This window comes from Solanum pennellii, chromosome 2, assembly GCF_001406875.1.
Source record: "Solanum pennellii chromosome 2, SPENNV200".
Classification (NCBI taxonomy): Eukaryota; Viridiplantae; Streptophyta; class Magnoliopsida; order Solanales; family Solanaceae; genus Solanum; species Solanum pennellii.
In genome coordinates, this window is record NC_028638.1 from 43,104,977 (window position 1) to 43,123,757 (window position 18,781).

Below are 18,781 nucleotides of genomic sequence, written 5' to 3' on the forward strand. Positions count from 1 at the left end.
GAAAACAAAACCTTTCAACTTTTTTAATGAATGTGTTTTAAGTATTGTATTAAATTTTTATCCACAAACACTTTAAACTAATTAGTTAACTATAAATATTTAAAACTAAGATGTAAAAAGTTTTATCATTTATATTTTAAAAATCAGGATATTTATGAATAACTACTATTTTTATATAAAATTTAATTCTGTCATACATAACTTATCCACCATTAATCTAATATTATATGTTTCACCTTTTATTTCCATAAAAAGAAAAGAAAAGAGTAAACATCCTATTTTATCACATTCATTCTTAAAGATGAAAATTAATGTATATGTAAAAAATTATAAGTACGGAGAAAAGAAAAAAAAAGAGGTACACATTAGCAAGATTATTAGGCATTTCATTTTGTTTGTCTCTATAGTGAAAGTGAACATTTGAGCATACAAAATACAAATATGAATTTAGAGCAACATGCTAATAAAACAAGAATTCAACTATATGAAGAGAGACAAAAAAGTCTTATTATAATTCTTACTACAAATAAGTATAAAACTAACACATCAAACTCCGATGCTTCAGTAATTGAATTCTTATCTATTTTCGTAACTGCATAAGGGAATCTCACAACTTTCACCTCAAATTGTTACATTATTTCACATGTTTAGAGTTCCTACATACAAGAATTGTAGGAGTCATAAATAAAAGTTCTTCTTGAAAAAGTTAAATTTATAGAACAAAATTATGGAAACATGAAAAGTCACATGAATTATTGTTAAAATAAATATAAAAAAGATAGAGATGAAATTTAATTTTAAAGATACATGAATCTACTTTAATTTCTTGATAATTACTCATTTTTGTTTTTATTTACATTTATGTTAGAAATTTGAAAGATCAAGATTATGAAATGAGAATAAGAAGATTATATATATATATATATATATATATATATATATATAAAAATTATATTAGTTTTAATTTATTAGAGGGACAAAATGGTAATTCAACTTTTGAGTTTTGAACTTCATGCTTATAATAATATATGATATGATATGATAAACACATGTTGAACCTCTACTTTCTGCTTGCTTTGATAGATAGAGACTTATGTTAAAGATGTAAACAACAATTTGCCTCTAATTATAGTCAACGTTGATCTATCATATTTCAGTTTTATCATAAAGACTGGATTTTCAGCTATTAATCTCACTTATTTCTTCACCGCTGGGCCGGGTGAGGTATTGAAGTTTTCAATCTATTCCTCTTTCCACTCTGTTTTTCTATTTTCTGATATACATTAACTTCTGGACATCAATAATCTCATTTCTGCCAACACTCATGTTTATGCTGGTTTAAGTGTGTGGAATGGTTCCAAAAAAAGTGTTTAATGTTTGCTTAGTTGTGTTAGGAGTCCATTCCTACCAACCCCTCCCTACTTCTCTTTTTTCTTTATTTACTTTCGAAGATCTCATAAGGGGAGTGCCTTACATATGTAACTTACTTCGCGATCTAATTTGCTTCTCCTATTTTGTGGTTGCGAAGTCCTCATAACTAGTAATTTTCTTAAGACTAAGCTGACTGTATCCAACATTTGCACCAGAAACAAAAGTTGTATATTTCTTATATATCCCGTGTTTGAAATTTCTGTGACATGATTCTCATTTCAGTAAAAAGTGATATCTGTATCATTTAAGCCTTTTCAGACATTGAACTCACATTGTGTTACTATTTTTTAAAGGTGCTAACTTGGGCTTCTGTGTCTGTACACAAATGTCATCGACATTATAATGATTAGTTGCATCAGTTTATGAATGGAACTCTATACCAGTTAAAACAATGCATGAAATCTGAACAAAAATATTAACAAGAACACATTGGGAAAAGATAAAACTTCATTTCGTCTACAAGTGGCGAGCGAAAGTTTTATGCATACATTCTTTTTTTTTTCAAATAAAATTGTTGACCAATATGTACATTTAAATCTAAAGGAAAACCTTATAAACTCTCCATATTTAGCTAGCGCTAACATAATGTTTTAGATATAGATCTATGCCCACTTGTGAAGAGAAAGAGATTGTGTCATACTTCTGCTAACCTCAAACATAAATAATTTTAAGCTTTAAGGATGGTGCTATGTTATGAACTCTTACGAACTTCTTGTATTTTCCCTGCCTCTTGGTGGATCCTTTATTTTGTTTTCGGAAATGCCCTGATTAAAAATTCAATGGACAAATGGTACTTCCAACACTATGATCCATATGCATCCTTATGTTTCTTAACAATTTTGAGAATTAGTACTGTTGTATTCTTCAGCATTCGGAATGCTGGCCAGCATCAGGAACAAGTTACAAAACAAGTAGACTCTAGCTTTACAAAGCTCCTAGAAATTCTACTAACTCTCTATTTCCTCTATACAATTACGTTTACACCAAAAAATTAAAGTCTCCAGGCAGTTCCATTTCACATCATGGACTGGTCTGATTTTGTCTTCAAAACACCTTCCATTTCTCTCCCTCCAGACTGACCACCATATGCAAGAGGGTATTATCCTCCACCATTTTTTCTGACTTTTACTCCCTCCTCTTTTCATCTAACAACTCATTAGATCGGTTGTATGTTCCGGCATTGTCCACACTGTCTTTGTGAGACTGAAAACATGTTCCACAATTGGGCAGTGAATTTACAGTGTAGAAACAAGTGATTGTTTGTCTTCCTAGTCTCATTGCACAAAAAACATCTAGTCACAACAACTCTCCCCTTCTTTTGTAACACTTCATGAGTAAGACATGCCTTTCTTACCACTAGCCATGTGAAACATTTCACTTTTGTAGGGGCTATGTTCTTTCATACATTTTTCCATATCTTTAGCTCTTCCTCCTGCATAATGCTATTCTCCCTCTTGTATACCTTATTTACAGTGAAACTTCCTTCTAAACTGTGTCTCAATCTAAGTCTATCAGGCTCCATTATTGTCCCATGAAAAGTATCCACTTCTTTTAGCAGGTCAACTACTCTTTCTAGCTCCCAATCATTTAAGTGTCTTCTGAAGTTTAGATCCCACCCCTGGGGGGACCAGCAATCAGACACAAAAATTTCAGGGTCGCTAGATAGTAACATGAGATCTGGATATTTATCCTGCAGTGGTACTTCTCCTATCCAATTATCCTTCCAAAACCTAACATTGTTACCATTGCCCACTCTGAATTTAGAATTATCCTGGAGCTTTGACCATAGACTTCTGATAGCCCTCCATACACTCGTCCCATAAGTGCAATTCACTTCATTTGAGCACCAAGGACTGTTTTGTCCAAACTTTTGAATAATTACTTCCTTCCAGAGAGAAGATTCTTCATCACAGAATCTCCAAAGCCATTTCATCAAAAGGCACCTGTTTTGAATTTCCAGATTCTTTATTCCTAATCCTCCTTGTTCTTTTCTTAATTGAGTGACTTCCCATTCAACCAGATTATACCTCCCCCTCTCTTTGTTGCCTTTCCACAAAAAAATTCTTCTTAGTCTATCTAGCTTGTTCACTACACTAGTAGGAATAGGAAACAAAGACATCACATATGTAGGTATAGCGTCCAACACTGAGTTTATTAGTGTGACTCTTCCCCCAAATGACAAATATTGTGCTCTCCACCGTGCTAGTCTCTTATCTCTACTTCTTTGTATTTCCTGCCTAGTGGCATACCCAAATACACACTAGGCAACATGCCCACTTCACACCCCAACACACTAGCCAAGGACTGAACATTTGTTACCTCTTTGATAGGGAAGATACTACTTTTCCTCCATTTCACCTTTAGGCCAAAAACAGCTTCAAATACCACCAATATGACTCTAACATAGGTAACTTGTTCCACGGTAGCTTCACAGAAAATAATGGTATCATCTGCATATAACAGATGGCATATCTCCAAACCACCCTCCCTTATTCTAAAACCCTTGAGCCAATTGTTGTGAAGTGCTATTCTCATCATGCTACTGAACCCTTCCATAGCCAAAATAAACAGGAAAGGGGATAAAGGGGGTCCCCTTGTCTGAGTCCCCTATACGAAGGAAAAAACCAACAGGTTCTCCATTCACTAAAACGGAGAACCTAACAGTTTTAATACAAAAACTGATCCACTTCAACCACCTATCCCCAAACCTCATTTTTTCAGAACACTTAGCAAATAGTCCCAATTCACATGGTCATACGCCTTTTCAATGTCTAGTTTACACATTAAGCCAGCTACCTCTCCCCTGATCTTGGTGTCTACACATTCATTTGCTATTAAGGCAGCATCCATGATCTGTCTCCCTTTTACAAAGGCCATTTGATGCTTATTCACTAGGCTGTCCATCACTTTCTTCATTCTCTCAGTTAGCACTTTAGCAATTATCTTGTAAATCCCAGAAATCAAGCTAATGGGTCTGAAATCCTTTAGTTCCACTGCTCCCTTCCATTTTGGTATACGGGCTACATATTTGGCGTTCAAACTTCTTTCGAAGACTTGATGATCATGGAAATATTGCATTGTCCCCATAATGTCACCCTTAATAACCTCCCAGAAAGTTTGAAAAAAGTTCATATTGAAACCATCAGGGCCAGGTGCCTTATCAATTGCACATGATTTGATGTTGTCCCATACTTCCTCCTCTTCAAAATTTCTTTGTAACCATTCTGATCTTCGTTGGAAATAATTGTTGTATCTTGAGGATGAGATCAGGTCTCCATTCTTCTGCTTCTTTATACAAACCCTGATAGTAACTCTGAATGGTATTTTTGATTTCTTCTGGATCAGAGATAGTTTGCCCTTCTACCTCTAAAGAATCAATAGAATTGTATCTTTTGTGAGAATTAGCCAACCTGTGGAAAAACTTTAGTATTTTTGTCTCCACTCTTCAACCATTGTATTCTTGATCTTTGTCGCCAAGCTATTTCTTCCTTCTTAGATTCCTCCTCGAACTCCATGGCAAGGTCGGTCTTTTGTACTAGTTCATCGTCTGTTAGAAATCTTTGTTCCTGAATGACTTCCCATGCACTCAACTGTTGCATGATCTTTGCTTCCAATTGCCCCTATAGTTTTTGCTCCATCGGATCAGCTCCTTTTTGAGAAGCTTTAGTTTGTTGGCTAATATGTAAGAAGGTCTGCCAGTGTTAGGAAAAGAATTCCACCAGTCTTTCCTTTATCTTTAAAGCCCTCAACTTATAGCCACCAATTTTCAAATTTAAAGTTATGTCTAAAACCAATTCCAGTCCCCACATGTGAGTAGGATAGGGTTGTGATCAGACCCTATTTTTGGAAGAAGAGTCTGCCTAACTGGAGGGAAGCATCCTCCCAGTCTGCCGAGTATAAAAATCTGTCAATCCCTGAAGCACTTTTGTGATTTCCCCCCTTCTCCATGTAAAAGATCCTCCAAATAAAGTAGGATTCACCAGCTCTAAGTTACTAATGCACTCTGAAAATTCTGTCATCGCTCCAGAAATTCTATGGCAGATTGATCTCTCTGAGACAAACCTAGTAATATTGAAATCCCCACACACCACCCAAGGCCCCTCAAAACTGTTTTTATTACTTCAAGTTCAGCCCACAGCTCCCTCCTCACTACTGGATTACAATCAGCATAAACTGCACTCAGGTGCCATGTTAACTGCTGATTAATTCCAGTGAACTTACAAGTGATCACTTGACTAGCAACATTCACCAGTTCCCCCTTCCACTCTCTTTTATCCCCACATAATCAAGATCCCTCCCCTGGTCCATTGGATTTTATAAATTAGGTGACAATGTGGCATTACATACAACAGTCTTTGATTCCTCAAGTTTACATGGATAAGTTCTCTTATGTGGACAAATTTAAGTATCCTAATTTCCTACATTTGTGATCATTAGTGCATTTTAGTGTTTAATGCAAACTACATCTAACTTCAAGGCAATTTTTTCTTGCTAGAGTTGGTGGTACTATGTTATATCTTTTAGTTTCTCTGATTCAGTCCTAGATTTATCCTCAATTATTATACTTCATTTCTCTTCTTTTTTCTCCACATTGCTCAAGTATCAACATTTTGACAACTATATACTATGATTCTTCTATAGACTACTATATTTTAACGATCCCTATCGCTTTTCTCCAGCTACAAAGGTCAGTAGGATGATAGGGGAGGCACATTGTGTGCATTCACTATCTAATATCCATTGTACATCCCTTTTTTAGACATGTTACTTTGTTTCACTCACTTCCACTTGAGAAGTCATGACCAGTATTTTCTGAGGGCAAAGGCAAGTATGAGGTGTATTACTCAAGGAGACCACCGCCTTTTCACTTCTTCTTTTTTTTTTTGGTAACTAACAGTTTCAATTAATCACCAAAGTAGTATGTACAAGTTCCATTGTCCAGCTTTATACACAGCTGACTATCTCAAAGGAAAAACAGAACTACATCACTACCTACCAATACTAGGATCCGAGTTTCTACAAAGGAAGGAATGAGCTACAAATTTTGTTCTAGTGCCTGCCCTAAGACAGCAAATACAGGCAATCTCCCAAATCAACTTAGTAGTCTCCTTCAGCTTCTTCCAAAACATGTGCATGTTCCTCTTTATAAATATGGGCTGTACAAATTCAGTATATATAGGTTTGAAGATCTGAGTTGCCTGTGACTTCCCTTTGGCCTGTTTACTGATTCAATGTACATGTTGTTCCTAATTGGTGTATCTACGCATTAATCCTCTCATCCATATGACTAAACCATCCCAGAACATATTAGTAGTTTGACAGTGCAAGAGCAGGTGATCTCTGGTTTCCTCATGAGTGCGGCAGTAGACACATTTTCTATCCATAGTCACTCCCCATGCTAGCAATCTGTTCACAGTCAAAAGCCTCCCATGTAAGGTTAGCCGGAAGGTGAAGTGTGTCTTAGGTCTTGCATCATTACCAAATCCTAGAGGCTTCCATATTACCCTCTCTTGGTCACCTATCAACTGCAAGTATAGTTACTTTATCATACTTCCAGTTATGTAGGAACTAGGCCATATGTGCAGGTTCTACCTACTTTCAAAGAGCTTCCTCACCATTCAACTTGCCTGTTGTGGCTCTTGTGCTTGCACCTAAGTTGCTCGGACTCAGGTGCGGGTATCTGAGATGGATGCGAATTCGAGGGTCGGATTCGGCAAAATCTAAATTTTAAGATTCGGAGATGCGAATCCGAGTATGCATACGGGTGCATGGGTACGGCTAAAAAATTTCAATATTATAAAAATATAATTATAAATACATTCTTATTATATATTAGTTCTCGACACGTGCTTTTCACGTGAATATCACTATTATGTATTTATTTAAATTACTTCTATGCATATTTTACATAAACTATTCAAGTATTATCAAATTCATCATGTATTAATAGAAAATTTTCAATTAAATAACACTTAAAAGTATAAAAACACGAAAATAAAGAATTTTTCTTTTCATAACAATGCAAAATAATACATAATTACAAAAAAATATGGGTTGCATACCAATCAATTTTAGACAACCATAATGTAATCCCAAAATGAAAAAGAAAAACATAAAATCATAATCTAACATAAGAAAGATCTAAAGAAATATATAAGTCATATCTTATATTGTTAAGTTTAACAGTTGAACTATATTTTAAGAAAACTTCTCTTTTAATTTCATAATGAAGCTATTTGTTCTTCTCCTCAGTTCGCTTCTTAACGACTTGTATTCATATCATAAATCTAAGAAGAAGAAAAGAGAATAGTAGATGATAAAAGAAAAGAATGTGATGACGTAGGAAGCAAGTAACTGGTATTTATAGTGATATTTGATTGTCCTTTCACATACCAAAAATTTTTAATGGTGCACATTGAATCATGATAGATAAATTTATTTTAATTTCAAAATTCAAAGAATCACAAAATTTGAAGAGTTTCATACATTATTATGATAGATAAATTTCACAAAATTCGAAGAGTTCCATACATTATTATTTTCTACTCTAATTTAATTCAACCTAATTAATTATAATTATAATGTCATAACTAAAAAATTAAAGTGTAGTTGTTGGACTTCATATTCTATTTTTATGTACAAATTATTAGTATTTAAAAGATAATTAATTTATTTTAATTAAGTGCAGTCAAAATGGTAATTCAACTTTTAAGGTTAGAGCTTCTCACTTATAATAATACTAGTCCTGAACACGTGCTTTGCACGTGAGACCCAGAAAAATATAATATGTTGTAGAAGGTACATTAAAATCACATTGTGATGAATTTCAGAAATGATTTAACGAAAAAATATATAAATGAAATAAATGAACAATCAACCTTTATAAATGACTTCTTTGTCGTAAAATGTAAATGTCAAATAATTATATATTTCGGTAACCTGTCAAATTTGGACAACGAAATTTAATGTGATAAATAATTTGCCTTTTTATGTTATTAGGTCGAAACCTACAATATATTAGTTTGTTACTTCTCTCTAAGAAAGGGATAATACAAACATAACATACCATTCTCAATTTGTACCAAAGTTTGAATTAACCTATATACTTGTAACAAGTATATAAGTTGTCTTCATATTACATTCACATGACATAGTGTGTTTATTCTTCTTTGTAGCATAAACAAAAATTTCAATAGTTTGATCATGGTTATTTTTCATACTTCTTATCATTCTTTAATTTTTTTTATCCTTTTTTTTCTTACTTTATTATTGTTTTCTCTAACATTACTATTTTGTATCCTTTGACTTAATTCTTGCCTTCCCCTTTCGTTTATATATGTTCCATCCATTTTGTTTTTGTTGTTTTATTTTTTACATCCACATTTTCATTCATAAAAAATAAATAAATTAAAGGATTATCTACAAACACAAAATAATTAAAAGTGAATTTTCTTTCACTTTTGATTGTAATTTATAAATGTGTAAAATTTATTTTAAAGAATTTAAAATTCTTTTATATGAATTCATGAAATGATATAAAATAATGAGATAATTTAACCTACATGTTTCAAATCATGATTCATAAGTAAACATGCATACACATTTCAAGATGGTGAATACATGCGAAAATGCTTATAAATATGAAATATTTATGTAAGAAAATAGAAGCAACATATTATTTGTTTGATTTAACTTACCGATAAAAGAGAGAATGGAAAAATAATTCTTGAGTGGCTTGACTCCATCTTTAATTCACTGATTCACAAGTTATGCTTATCAAATAATCTATAAACATCCCATATATATAATTGTTAACAATTACATTGAAGTTGACAATAATAATGTGAAATAAGTGTCATCAAGATAATTCTTCAGTTCTAAAATGCTTGGACTTCCGCTAAATAACTTCTTATCTTCCACTATCTTTAATACATAATATAATGCACATTTGAATACCTTAAAACTGATCCCATTTATATCTAGTTTTGTATTTAGTTATTAGAATATATTTTTTATTTTGTACATAAAAAAAGAATATTTAAATGAAGGACAAAATGGTAATTCAACTTTGAGGTTAGGAGCTTCCCACTTATAATAATATATATATGATATGATAATTAATTATTATTTATAATAATATGATAATGATAATTAAAAAGTTGAAGGACATTTTCTTAATCCAACTTTAGACAAAGCATCTTCCCACTTATAATATAAAATATAATAACAATTATATAATATGATAATAAAAAATAAAATAATAATAATATAATATATGAATGGTATATGATATGATGATGGATACATTATTTTTATTTATCATAACTTTTAAAATTCTTCCGTTATGAGAGTCATGATTAAGATTAAAAATAATATCAATGTACTCATTTATCAAGAAAATAATAATTTAATTATTAAAGGGCTAAAGAACTTAAATTCTGTCATTATGTAATTAAAATATTTGTATTAATTAAATGATTAATCCAATTTTAATTTAGTAAAAGGGCAAAATGGTAATTCAACTTTTACTTTGGAGCTTCCCACTTATAATAATACTAGTTTCTGAGCACATGCTTCGCACGTGTGTTTCATGTGAATTTTTATAGATACGTTAGAATAATGTGTGCGTGTGTGAATTGTATTGAATAATAAAATATAACAATTACAAAATAAGAATAAAGATTTACGGCAATAAAATCATTGATAGAAAACTAAATTAGAAGTCTAATAGAGAAAAAAAAAGATAAAGACAAACAGATTTAAGAAAAAATATAATGTAAACATTATTCTTATAAGACTGATGTATATATAGATGAAAAAATAAGTACAAAATTAGTACATAACTCTCTAAGTTCTCATCGATTTCTTTTATATCCTATCAAAATTTAAGAGTCTTTTTCATCTACATTAACTATAGAATAAAAATAATAGCCTAATAATCTTGGTAGGGGTTTCATGAGATAAAGAAGTTGAATTTATATAGATTGAACAAAAGGAATATGAAAAGATATCTTAAAATTTTAGTTTAAATATTTGGAGGTTATGAATATGAAAAGATGAGAGTTATGGATGTTAAGAGTGAAAAAGTTGAATAAGTAATTAGAAAATAATAATAAATAAATGAAGAATAAGAAAAAGATAATTAAAGTTAGCAAACCATGTAGAAAGAACAACTTCTTATCACGTAATTAAGCATCAATAAATTTAAATATATCAATGTAGAGTCATTTTTTAATAATAATCAAGAGGACATTATCAATGTGTGTGTCTCCATTTTACAGATTTGCACCCTTTAAATTATTAAATTTCGTTATTTATCATAAAGAATAGTATTTTATCCACATAATTATATTATTTATGAGAGGGCGTAAGGAAAAAGTTATCAAATGAGGAAAAGTATAGCAAGCAGAGACTATTTTTTAAAAAAAAATTAAAACTATTATATACATATAGATGATAAATATTAATAAAGTAGATGTTTAATTAGGAATAATATTAGGAAGTCTAAAAGTCATTAATATTTTAATTAAACTTATACAATCAAATATTTAAATATTTAATAATAATTTAATTTATAAAAGGGGTAAAATCGTAATTCAACTTTCAAACTTTTTTTGTTCATGCTTTTAGTATTATATATATATATGATATGATATGATAATAATAAAGTATCACAAAATATTTATGAAATACATATAATGATTATTTGCATATTTTGGTATAATTGCATACAAAATAAAAAAAGTATAATTGTGAAAGAAGAGAAACTGAAAAGAGAGAGGTTTTGAGATTGTCTCAAGGTGCTTCCTTTGCAAGGAAAAGGAGGAAACAAATAGTCATTTGTTCCTCCATTGTAGAGTGACTTCTCAGGTGTGGCATATGTTTCTTAATCTCATCCAAAAACCATTGGTGATGCCTGAGCATACGACAGATCTTCTAACCTGCTGGATGAGAAGAGGTGGGAGTAAAAAACAGAAAAAATGGTGGAGCCTAGTCCCTTCTTGCATATGGTGGTCAGTCTGGAAGGAAAGAAACAATAGATGTTTTGAGAATATCACTAATCCAATGCAGAAAGTAAAAGAAAACTGCATTAATACTTTATATCTTTGGTGTAAAGAGGAGGGTATAGATGAGGTAGAACAACTAATAGAATTCTTAGGCTCTCTGTAATTATGATTACTTGCACTGTAATTTTTTTGATGGTTGACAGCATACCCACATTGCTGAGGAATATAACTTTACCTTGCTCAAAAAAAAATTGTGAAAGAAGAGAGAGAATATAATAAACATTAAAAGTATAATTTATTTTATATTTAAAAGGATCTAGAGAAACCCTTCATCTCTAGTTTTCTTTTTCAAGAAAAAACTGAAGAGACTACTTTTTCAAGAAAGATGAAAAAGCTTTGTACTTTCTGTAATTTTTCAAGAAAAAACTCCTCTTTCTTCTCCGTAACTTTTTAAGTTTCATGTACTTTTTCAATCTTCATCATCTTTATCTTTTTCAAGCTTCATCTTAAAAAGTACTCCGCCTCCCATCGAAAGACGTCGACAGGAACTAATTTCTTTTTTCCCAAATCTTTTCTTGCCTCTGGTCAAAGTGTTCGAATCGGATTGACCGAATCCGACACGCACCCGCGCTCGCGTCGAGACGGGTTCATCGGCAAAAATGAAGAGTCCCTGCAACATAGGCTTGCAGAAACAACTGACCTTTAATGTTATATGTGTGAATCCATTTAATCCACAAGAAAATAATGCAGAAGCGAAATTATAAAAATTAAAGATAGAAATTGAAAAATATGTGAAATTCAAGAATAAAAATCCCCAATTTCAAGATAAAGTGCTAAGAAACCTAATTAATCTTAGTATTCAAAGTTAGCGGATTAAGACTAATTATGATACTAATAGAGTCAATTCAAGAACTTAGATCAAAAAAGTGATCTAGGCCCCTATTATGAAGAAATCAGAGACAACATTTAGTAAAGACTAATCACCTTCTTTAATTTACGAATAGAAACCAAAGATATCGAATTAAGAATTAATCTTACCTCTTAAAGAATCGTTCTTATAAGGTTGTAAGATAAATCCATAGTTACCACACGGAAAGTGTAAAGAAGAGAAACCTCTCAAATAATATTAATCATGTCTATTCAAAATAATAAAATCAACGCTTATATATAGGGAAAACCTATCCTAAACAGTATAAAATTTAAATCTTACTTTTATGGAAACTTAAAACTAGGTAAACTTTTAACTAGGAAAACAGGAAAACTTTAAACTAGAAAACTTTTTAAACTAGAAAAACTTTAAATAAAGAAGTTTTTAAACTAGGAAACTTTGATTTTATCCGTTAAGCTTTTTGGACTCTTTTATTGGGCTTTGTGTGGCCCAATCTTCTTTCTTTGGGGCTTGAATTTGGACACCTCTTTTGTGATAAACATATTCTTAATTTTGTATTGTAGCCCGTCAACTTTAGTACAAGTAGGCTGTCATGGATGCTATCATTCCCCTCTTCTTGAAAACAATTCATCCTCGAATTTAAATCTCTCAAAATCAAAACAACATGCATTAGAAAACAACATCCATTACTCAAAAACAACAATGGTAGGAATAAAACAAGATAGTGACCATGTGACCACTTAACCCAATTAATCCTGGCATGTATAAATACACCCTTATAAAGCATGTGAACATCATCATCCCAATAGAAAATTCTTCTACTTACATAAACACAACGAACTCCTTGTCTAGAGGCCATTGCGAATGATACATGCATCTTCAATTTAGCTCTATCAATAAAGTTCTCCAATGGGCATGACAAAAACAATATAAAATTCCTATCAAATAGAACACTTATATGATATAGCCAAACATCTTCAATTATACCTCCCAAAAATTCTTCCACATAAATACTATTCACCCATTCTTCAATATACATTGTATCCAAATTAGTATTAAAGTGCTCATAATCATGTACCTCATCATCACTAGTAGCAAACACCCTTTTCAACTCACAATAACCAACACTTGAATAATGATGTTTCTATCCCATAGAAAATATCATGTTCCAACAAATAATCACACAAACCTCGATTCAACACTAGAACAATAGAAGAATCAACTATCTCATTCACAATCTTCCTCGCACAAACATCACACCTCTTTTCAACAAGTGGAAATCCACAATCAACTATGTCATGCTCAACTTTAAAAGAGCTCAAATTACTCTTATGAACTTGTGGATTGAAGTTAGTGACTTATTACACATCAAAATATCATTATCCTCAAAATCAATGAAGTTTCCAACATAATAATTAAGTGTGTAGTTCATTACCTCCTTGAAAACTTTAGGTGTTTTAGAAATACCAAGAATTTGAATAAACCAATTATACATACAATACTTGTTCTTATGTAGCAAAGGAATAACATCACCTCCTTTTTCCTTTCTCATTGGTGATAGATCCACAATTGTATTGTTGAACTTTTTTTTATGCGCCTTATCTTGGACAGATCCAAAATAATTCTCTTTACCTTTATCGTTCTCATCAACATACACTTTCTCAATTGGACTTGTAGTATCAACCACTTTAAAATTAAGTTCATCCAATGACTTTGGTTTTCCAATGCATACTTTCACATGAGTATCTACAAGAGATTCAAAACAACTAGAAGAAAAAGTAGGAATGATAGAGTTGAAACAAGAAATAACCTCACTCAAACTATCTTTGTTTTTCTCTCACGACCTCACTATCATCCTTTTCTTTTATTCTTTCATGGTCATCTCTCTTTTCTTTTCTCTCATTCTCACTTTTTTCTCACTTGACATCCCATTCTCTTCATACAACACAACCTTTCTTTTTTCCTCTCTTGAAATGTTAGAATGAAATCCCTTTCTCCTCTCACTATTTTCTCTCTCAAATTTCTTCGTTGCTTCTTTCACACGATTCTGATCTTCATAAACTTGGGTTGGATTATTATCGTCTTATTGGGTTATCGATTTATCCAGTAACCCAATAGTATAAACCCATATCGAACTAATAACCCAATAATTTTTTTTTAAAAAATCCAATAACCCAATAACATTTCTTCGGTTCAATTATAGGTCGGTTCGATTTTTGCACACCCCTAGGGAAAACCTATCCTAAATAGAATAGGATTTAAATCCTACTTTTATGTAAACTTTAAACTAGGAAAACAGGAAAACTTTAAACTAGAAACATTTTAAACTAGAAAATTTAAAAATAAGAAGTTTTTAAACTAGGAAAACTTTAAAATAAAGTTTTTAAACTAGGAAACTTTGACTTTATCCGTTACGCTTTTTGAACTCTTTTATTGGGCTTTGTGGTGGCCCAATCTTCTTTCTTTTGGGCTTGGATTTGGACACCTCTTTCGTGATAAACATATTCTTGATTTTGTATTGTAGCCCGTCAACTTTAATACAAGTAGGCTGACATGGATTCTATCATGTTGTCTATCCCAACATACTTTGAAGATGGCTGCTTTGTTCCAAAATTTCAAATTCATCAACCCAGCCTCCTATAGACTTGGGAATACAAACTTTATCCCAAGCTATTAATGCTTTCTTGGTTACAGTATTAGTACCTGACCAGAGATAGCTTCTGCATAAAGCTTCAATTGTTTGAATTACTTAGAGGGTAATACAAACATATTTGCCCAGTAAGTTTGTATGCCGAATAACGCAGTTTGGAAAAGTTGTGCTCTCCCTGCATAAGATAGTCTTTTTGGCAGTTCAAGAAGTAATCCTAGCCACCATTTTGTTAATAGAGGTAACCATTGAAAGCATATGTGTAGTTGCTTGACAGACTCCAAATCGTCTCTTGAGGATAGTAACAGGTCATCTGCAAATGAAAAATGGGTGATTCCCTGTTTGGACTATTTAGGATGGAACTTAAATAATTTCTGCTCCTTTACTTGGTTGATGATTGAACCTTCTACTCAGGTATCCATGGACAAAGTAAAAAGAAAAGGGGACGTAGGATCTCCTTGTCTTATTAGTTCATTTGTTGCATTGAAAGGCTCCGAACGGCAGGATCCCCATTATCATGATGTAATAGTTAACCATCTTCACTATTCCATTACCCATCCAATGAATCTCTAAGTAGCACCAGTCCACAGAGTCATAGCCTTTTATAAGTCAATTTCATCATTCCTCTTTCTTTACATTATCTAATACTATGTCTATGTATTAGCTCACTCTCGTTGTATTGTGTCCCTTTGTCCCGGCCATTGTAGCACGTGCATTGCCCTTAATTCCTATCTTTCATTTGAAAAGAGGTTGTTTAGACGCGAACTTTTGTTGAAGTCTAATGGCCTGTATGGCTGTATTTACTTCATTTAATGTCATTTAGGATGACTAAAGGAATTTCCTTCTGGCCATGATTGCTGTCCACTTCTCTGCATGTTGTCTTGAAAGAGCATTACGAGCATTGAAGGAAAGCCAAATGAACACTTGCCATTTAAGACTTCAGTATTTTCAGTTAAGTAGCTTACCAAATATCAAATAGTCTAATTCTTAGACAATCCAAGAATTGACTTTCCTGCAGTAATTTCATTATACCAATTACTTCCGCATAGTTGTTTGGTGATAAACGACCTGTTTGACTACTTTCTACTTGCTTTGATAGATACACACCAATGTTAAATATGTAAACAACGATTCGCCACTAATTGTAGTTAACGTTTAAGACTGGATTTTCAGCTATTAATCTCCGTGATATCCATGACACTTGAGTCCTATCAGACATTGAGCTCACATTATTTTCTCTGCTGATTGAGCGTCTTTGTGTGAACAGGTGATGAAATTTGATGGTACTGAGGCTGATGTTGAGCTGATCCTACACCGAGACTGGGCTTCATAACATGTTGACGAATTAAGGCCCCTGAACTGAGGATTCGATTAGTAGAAAGGACGACTTTGTCTCCTGCAATATCATGCAAAAAAGCTCTATCTTGGATTATTTTAGCCCACCCTCTATATGGGACTAATATAAAAGTACCTATTATCATAAACAGGATAGAAAATAATCCTCATGGAATATCTCAGGATCATTATCCTTTTTTTACCCCTGATTTTTTTTTCCAGAAACTAATCTGTTGTTTGTACAACAGGCTGCTGGCAAGTGGTAAGTATCACAAATTTTAGGGCCCGTTTGGCTATGCGATATGGTATCATAATATGGAATCATGATATGGTACCATGATATGAAATCATGAGACGAAATTTAAGCTTTGTTTGGACATGTGATATGGAATTATGGTGTTGTTTATTTTCTTATAAACATAAAATTTCCATAATTTATAAAACTATTAAAATATCCCCAATTGTTTATTTAATATTATCAAATCAATAAATAATCATAAAATCGTATAATAAATTATGACAAAGTTATTTGTTGTCCACTTAAGTAATTGTTTCATCAATATATTTGAGTAAAAATGAAACACCTTTCACGGGCTCTTCAAGATTTTATTACTCAACAATCGTTAAGTGTGAGTTAAAGTGATTATATGTTAGTGAGAATAATAAATTTTATGTCGGTGAGAATAATAAATTTAAAAAAGTAATGATGTGATCATAATTTTTATTTACATATGAAATAAATGGTTAATAGTTATAAATGTGGGGTTGTTTTAACAAAATATAAACTCATTGATCAATTTTTTGTATTTAAAACATCTCAAATTATGATATGGTATCACCATGTGATTCCATATAATGGTTTTTGGAGAATATGGTATCACATCTCATGATATAGAATCATGAGATGGAATCAGCGTAAAATGGCATGTTCAAACGCTGATTTAATCTGTAGTTACTCATTTAGTTGAAAGGTGGTATACATATTATATACTGTTGCCTCATCATATAAGGCCTAATTTTTGCAAAAGGAATTTGTACCTCTATCTGGGAGATTATAAAAAAAAAATTCATATATAGTATATAATAAGATTTGCGTACATACTAGTAGGAGTTTGATTTCTAAAGGGAAAAGGGTCTGATATACCCCTCAACTTTGTCATTTGGAGCTGATATACCCCTCGTTATAAAAGTGGCTCACATATGCCCTTACCGTTATACAAACGGCTCACATATACCCCTGCCGTTACAAAATGGCTCACATATACCCTTCATTTAACGGAAGTTAAAAAAATTAGTTTTACATTTATATTTATTACTTCTAATTTTTTAAAAAAAATTATATAGGGGTATACATGATTCTTCTATCAAAATTCAAGGTATATTTTAATTTTTTTCATACATAAATTATTTTTTGACTTCTTTTATTATAATTATTTGAATTTCTTATTCTTATTTTATTTTTTTCTTTCATTCCTTAGTTTAAAAAAAATTAAACTATTTTTTTTGTGTCTATTGTAATTTAATTTTCGTATTCGAAGAAAAAGTTTGGTCATCTACAATAAGTTTTACAAGAATATTAGTGAAACATAAATAAATTTGATTATCAAAATAATAATTATAAATTAGTCATTGAAACAAAAAAAAGTCAAAAAAAATATGTTTGACGAGGATTAAATTTACTCATATGTGATTATATTTTTTAGAAAAAAATAATAAAAATTTAGATTAAAATTATTATTTTTTTCATTTCCGTTAGAGGAAAAGGGTATATGTTAGCCATTTGTTTACAAGTAGGGATATATATGAGCCACTTTCATAACAAGGGGTATATCAGCTCTAAATGATAAAGTTGAGGGGTATATCAGACCCTTTTCCCTTTTTTAATTTACAGGTGAAAAAATATAATTTTAAATAATGTAAAAATCAGACAGAAAAAAGGAAAATCATTTCCTCCACCTATGCTAAAAAGGCAAAAAGGAAAAAAAAAAAAGGAGGAAAGTTCACTTTGAAAAAGTTAAAGGGCGAAATTGACGAGAAAAAAATGATTTAGGAAAAACATAAACATTAACAAAGAAAAAGATTAATTCCTTCTTTTAAGGAATTATTCATTTAAAAAAGGACAAATTCTTTTGAGTTTACTTATATTATTTTACCTTTTTGAATATTTTTATCCTTTAAAGTTTAATACTTTTTTAATAAAAAAATATTTAAAATAAAAAATAATTATAATTATTTTTAATTCCTGGCCAAATTTTCTAGTAATTTTACCATTGCCCTTTTAAAAAATATTGAAGCAAAAAACACAACTTATTTTAAAACGAAAAAAAAAAATAGTGTGATTGATAAGAAGATGAAAGTCAAAGTATAGTGTCAAGAGAAAGTATCATCTCGGGCTCATGACATAAGCGTCTATAATTAAGTTAGCATTTTGCCATAAAATTTATATTAGATTTTAGAAATTACTTTCGACAT

The 18,781-nt window shown here is 31.3% G+C and overlaps 1 long non-coding RNA gene across 3 annotated transcripts in view; it reads left to right on the forward strand.

The window, feature by feature from the left end:
- Positions 1–16,688, forward strand: part of LOC114076162 — a 28,899-nt gene extending 12,211 nt beyond the window's left edge. The window contains exons 3-5 of one of the 3 annotated variants that reach the window (XR_003576985.1): positions 1,158–1,224; positions 15,798–15,925; positions 16,242–16,688. This is a non-coding gene — a long non-coding RNA (uncharacterized LOC114076162). The remainder of the gene's footprint in view (positions 1–1,157; positions 1,225–15,797; positions 15,926–16,241) is intronic. The other 2 variants (XR_003576984.1, XR_003576983.1) reach the window with 2 other exon arrangements.
- The last annotated feature ends 2,093 nt before the right edge of the window (positions 16,689–18,781 follow it).